This window comes from Humulus lupulus, chromosome 9 (assembly GCF_963169125.1).
Source record: "Humulus lupulus chromosome 9, drHumLupu1.1, whole genome shotgun sequence".
Classification (NCBI taxonomy): Eukaryota; Viridiplantae; Streptophyta; class Magnoliopsida; order Rosales; family Cannabaceae; genus Humulus; species Humulus lupulus.
Window position 1 is genome coordinate 171,699,233 of NC_084801.1, and position 5,695 is coordinate 171,704,927.

The 5,695-nt window shown below is 38.2% G+C and overlaps 1 long non-coding RNA gene across 1 annotated transcript; it reads left to right on the top strand.

Moving 5' to 3' along the window:
* The first annotated feature begins 216 nt into the window (after nucleotides 1-216).
* LOC133802460 (uncharacterized) lies at nucleotides 217-1,479 on the top strand. The gene is made up of 3 exons (XR_009877351.1): nucleotides 217-374; nucleotides 455-591; nucleotides 1,310-1,479. It is a non-coding gene; the product is annotated as an uncharacterized LOC133802460 (long non-coding RNA).
* The last annotated feature ends 4,216 nt before the right edge of the window (nucleotides 1,480-5,695 follow it).

The window sequence follows — 5,695 nt, forward strand, 5'->3', positions numbered from 1 at the left end:
CGCTACGCTCGATCGGGTAAGCATAAGTATTGGGTATGAAGTCATATGGACCTAAGGTTTGGTGTGAGTGTTTTACACATAAGGATAATAGACCTAGCAGATGATTAAGTCGAAATTATTGAAGTGATAAGGTTTTCATAAGTCAAAAGATGAAATGATGAGATGAAAGGTGTCAAATTTTGATACAATAAGGCTAAATCATTGAAAATAAAGAATTTTCATCAACCTTATCACTTTGCACGACCATTATTCTGAAAAACAGAGAGAAAAGAAAACCAAAAACCATTTCTTGGCTGGTTTGAAGAAATTCTAAGGAGATCCAAGTGAAAGCAAAGCCAAAGAAGTAGATTAAGCTTAGTTCTAGCCTTTTTATGGTAAGTTCTTGTACTTGGAAGTTAAACCATGTTTTTGAATTTTTCTGAAAGCTTATATATGGTGTTTTATCCTTTTTAAGATATTTCTTGGGGTTTCCAAGTGGTTTGAGGTTTAGAAAAGCTTGAAGAGATTGTTCTCGCCGAAAAGTTGCTCGGATAAGCACATCAATACCTAAGACACCACTTGTTACACGGTGAATTATATTTTGGACAAAAGGTAAGTAAAGTACTCAACTGCAACACAAGAATTACATGTTATGTGAAAGTATGCATTATATGAATATTTTGTGAGTAAGTGGTATTAACATACATTGACACTTCATCATAAATTTGTATGCATGGCATAATAGTGATATGGTAAATTATTATATGATATAAGACCATGCATGATATTATGATGATTAATTATATGATGCCTTTGCAAGTTTTGTGCAACATAAAAGAAAGTTGTAATAAGAAGTTTAAGTTCAGTGCCACTGTTTTGAAAAGGCAAATGAAAGTGTTAATAAGTGTAAACGGAGGCCTATAGTAGGCTTATAGTGGCTGCCCAATAATTTGGGCTAGGTTTTAGTGAACCAATTATATTGTTTGCCATGTTTCCATTTTTATTTCTCCTCCATATGAGTTATTGTTATATGTATTGACACCACAGTGTGTGGCCGCCTTAACTCTTGAGCTCGACGGGGCAACAATGGAATAAGGTTTTTAATGTGCCCTACTGTGGTGATGGCTAGCCGGAGGAGAACCCATGGGATTTTATATTGTATGTGTAACAAGCCCTGCAGGCATTGACCAATTCAAACAGTGTGCACAATATTAAGGGGCCCAAAATTTAAAAAGAAGTTGTGTATGTCCATTGATATTGGGTAATCATTAGCATTGCATGCATTACTTTGCTTACTGAGTTTTAGGCTCACAGTTGTCTTGTGTTGCAGGTAGAGAAAGAAATGTGTGAATGACATGAGGAGAACTGAAGCATGGTCCTGACCCTGATTTGTACATATGAACATATCGACCTTTTGTGGGTTATTTCAGTTATCAGTGAGATGTTTGTAATAAAGTGTGAAGTTATGTTTTGAAAATAAATTGGGTTATTTAATACTTATGTATAATATATTTGAGACACACTTTATGTTTAATGTAAATAATGTGAAATAAGTTTTCAAGTTTTAAAAAAAAAATGTCCAGACTTCCGCAGTAATAAATTATGATATAGTTTTAAAACATAACACCTCAAATATGGTTTTAACTAAAATAAGTGAGGGTGTTACACCTTGTGTCTCGTCATCGTCATCTAAAATTGAATGTTTCTTTTGAGTTTGATCTGGTATACTTTTGCCATTTTCCACCTCAATCTTAACCATATCTGAACTTTGTTCCTTTCTGAATTCATATTCTGATCTGAGCCTTATGTAGGTTCCATCTTCATTGCATCTCGTCCTCTAAACACAACATCACGACTGATTATGCATTTCTTGAATCCCAGTTTCAAGTGCCACAGTTTGTAGCCTTTAACACCGTTGGGATACCAAAGAAACATGCACTTTATGTGTAACGACCCAAATTCACTAATAAGGCTTAAGGGCCTTGATTAGTGTGCCAGGAGGGCATTACTGGAATAATTGTGATTTAATGAGTTATTATATGTTTAGTGATGCTTATATGATAATTGATTATATTATGTGGTAATATGATATGTGATATATGCGAGAACCACATTATGATGTGGATAAATCTGCAGCCGGCGATTTGGGGCGATCCTAGGGCTAGATAGTAGGAAAAGTCACAACGGGGCATTATAATTGACTTTGGACAAGTCAGGGGTATTTTAGACTATCGGGTGATGAAAATAAATAATTGGAGATATATTTGAGGTTAGGATGTCTAGGCGGGATTATTGGGGGATTTTACCGTTTTGGCCTCGGGGACGCTTTCGGCACCCTGAGCCTTGGGATTAACTTAATGGATAAGTTAGACTTAAGGAAGCCTTTAGAAGAAAAACACAAACCGACCTTAACTTAGCTTTATCTCTCTCTCTCTCACGCTTAAGGAGAAAAACCAAAGGAAGGAAAAAACACAGAAAATCAAAGGGGAAACAAGCTGGATTCTGTGATTTGAGGTGAGGAACTGAAGGTCTAGCTCAGGGATTTATCAAGCACTAGAACAGGATTAAGTTGTGATGTTCTAAGGCAGAATTAAGAAGGGAACTTGGGGACCTAGCTTGGCCACAGCTTGGTGAAGTGATTCAACAGCAAAGGTGAGTTCTAACTCCAAGTTTAGAGGTTCTAGATTGTGTTTCAGTGATTGGTTTGGGTGTTTGTAGCATTTGGATTTCAGAAGTTGAAAGGAAGAGATTGAAGTGTGTTGGGCTGTGTTGTCTTGGGAATTATGTTGCTTAGATCATGTTAAAGAAGTTGGGAATTAATTGGTTTTGGTTTGGGGGCTTTGGGATAGCTTTAGGTGAGGTTTGGAGATTGAAAATGGTGGTTTTTTCTGGGTTCGAAGGGTCGGGCCGCGGCATGGTTCTTGGTGAGCCGCGGCCCTTCAAGGGAGTTGCATGCTGAGGAAGAAGGGCGGGCCGCGGCATGGTCCAAGCAATGTCGCGGCCCTTACCTTTTTTTGTGCCTTGGATGGCTCTGTTTGGGGGCCATGCCGCGGCATGGGTGGCCTATGCCGCGGCGCTTAAGGGATTTTGGGATTTTGAGATTTTAGGCTTGGAAATTTAACCTAAGGTGCTCGGGGTTGAGCCTTTTACTATATTTGGTGAAGCTCAATGTTCCGAGTACTAGAACTTGGCTTGGGAACTCATTTAAGGTTGTTAATGGTGTCTTCCCTCATGGTTGTGACTAGGTAACCAGCTAGGACTTGAGGATCGGATCGCGCTCAAGGAGTGTCGCCCATAGCTAATTCATCTGAAAGCTAAAGGTAAGAAAACTGCACCCGGTTGTATGTTTGTGATGGAACTAAGTTCTCCCGAGAATTGTATCGTGTCAATGATGGTATTACGCCATGGGACATGTAAAAGCGGCCTAAGAGTGTCGTACATGATATTAGCGCACAGAGCGTAGATTGACCACTGGTAGCCAAAGACAACGGGATAACAGAGGGGGCAGCCTGGGGGCGCCAGCCCTAGTGATCGTTTGTAAACTGTAAATGACGTGAATTGATATGCTTATTATTTGAAATACCTGAATATACCGATTGATGACATGGTTGAGATTATGTAACGCGATGTGAGATATTGACTTGTTGCTAATTGCTTATGCTTTGTTGTTGTTGTGTTTTCTTGCTGGGCCTTGGCTCACGGGTGCTACGCGGTGCAGGTAAAGGCAAGGGCAAGCTGGACCAAGCCTGAGGTGGAGAGCTCCGAGGTGAAATGTACATAGCCAGCTGTTCGATCACCATGGTCGAGGAGTGAGTCAGAACAGGGATTACCTAACTGCTCATTTTTCCTTAGTATGGCTGGTTAATGTCTTTGAACCTTGTAACTTTTGTAGATGGCCTTTAAACTAATGTTTTTGGGATCCCGTGTAAATAAACAACGTTTCCTAATGAAAATGTGAATTTTGAGACCAAAACGTTTTTAACCCTAGTTCCTTTACAATTTCAGTAACACGATTTTATACTAATGACTTGGCTAGCAAGTCTGGCACTTTATAAACACACAGTGTAACGGTCTTGGCTATCCAGGGCGTTACATTATGGCTCTTGGCTGTAGCTTATCTTGTCTTATGTGTGCATAAGTTGTGCACCCAAATATTTTGAGATGATCAAGTCTTGGTGCATGGCCTGTCCATTTCTCTTGAGGAGTTATAAAGTTTAGAGCTGCTGATGGACATCGATTTATTAGATAGCATGCTGTCAAAACAGCCTCTCCCTAGAATTTTCTATCCAATTCAGCTCCCTTTAACATGCATCTCACCCTTTCTAAGATTGTTCAGTTCATCCTCTCAGCTAAGTCGTTTTGTTGTGGTGTCTTTTGTACTATGTGATGCCTTGCAATACCATCTTTGCTGTAGAATTGTTTGAACTCGTTTGAGCAGAACTCGAGCCAATTATCAGTCCTCACTTTCTTAATCCTCTTACCCGCTTGGTTCTCAACTAACTTCTTCCAAGTTACAAAAGTTTCAAATGCCTCATATTTGATCTTTGATAAGAATACTCAAACTTTCTTTAAAAAAACGTCAATGATGCTTAGAAAGTAGTTAACACCACCAAGAGTTGAAACTTTTGAGGGCCCCCAAAGGTCTGAGTGGATGTAACCAAGTTGCTCCTTTGTAGTGTGAACCCCTAAGCTGAATTTTACCTTACAAATCTAGTCATAAACACACTCTTCACAAAATTGTAGTTTACCATTCAACTTTCCTTTTAAGATACCTTGTTTCTCTAATTCTGTCAGGCCTCTTTCACTAACATGACCCAATCTAAGGTTCCACAACCTTGTCACGTTTTTCTCTTCTGTAGTTAACACAATTGAAACCAAACCAGTAATAGTTTTGCCAATTAAAAAATATAATCCATTTCTATATTCTCCTTTCATCACAACTAGATTACATTTTATTACTTTAAGTGAGTTTTCATCAATTTTAATAGTCCATCCATTAATTGCAAATACTTCAATATATAGCAAGTTTATCTTTAGTTCAAGAAAATACCTTACACTTTGTATTATCCTCTAAACTCCATCATGAAGTTTCATTACAACTGAACCAATACCTTGGACTGTGCAAGCTTTATTATTTCCCAACAAAATTGTACCACCAGTCTTTTCTTCTAAACTGCAGAATAAATTCTTGTTAGGACACATATGAAAAGAGCAACCTAAATCGAGAATACATTCATTATTTGACTATGTGTTTGTCGCCACCAACACATCAGTTGAGTCATATCCACCTTCAACAACACTTGCTTTGCCTTTGTCTTTGTTCTTGTGATTATTTTCTTGTTTTAACTTGTCTCTTAATGCATAGCATTCATCTCTGAAGTGCCCTTCCTTTTTGCAATAGTAGCATTTCTTTCCAGTAGACTTTCTTGATTTAAATTTGGATATGTGACCCCTTCGGCTATTGTTTCTATGCCCCTTGTGTTCTTTTTTATTCGACCTTCCTCTTGCAAATAATCTTCCAGCGTTTGATTCTGATTTGTCATCACTTCTTTTCGGAATTTCTTTTGAGTTTAGTGTTGCTTTCACCTCTACCATTGTTAGAGTGTCTTTGCCATATAAAATTGTATCAACGAAGTGTTCATATATTTTTGGCAAAGAACTCAGTAGGATAATTTCTTGATCCTCATCTTCCAATTTTACACCAATGTTAGTTAAA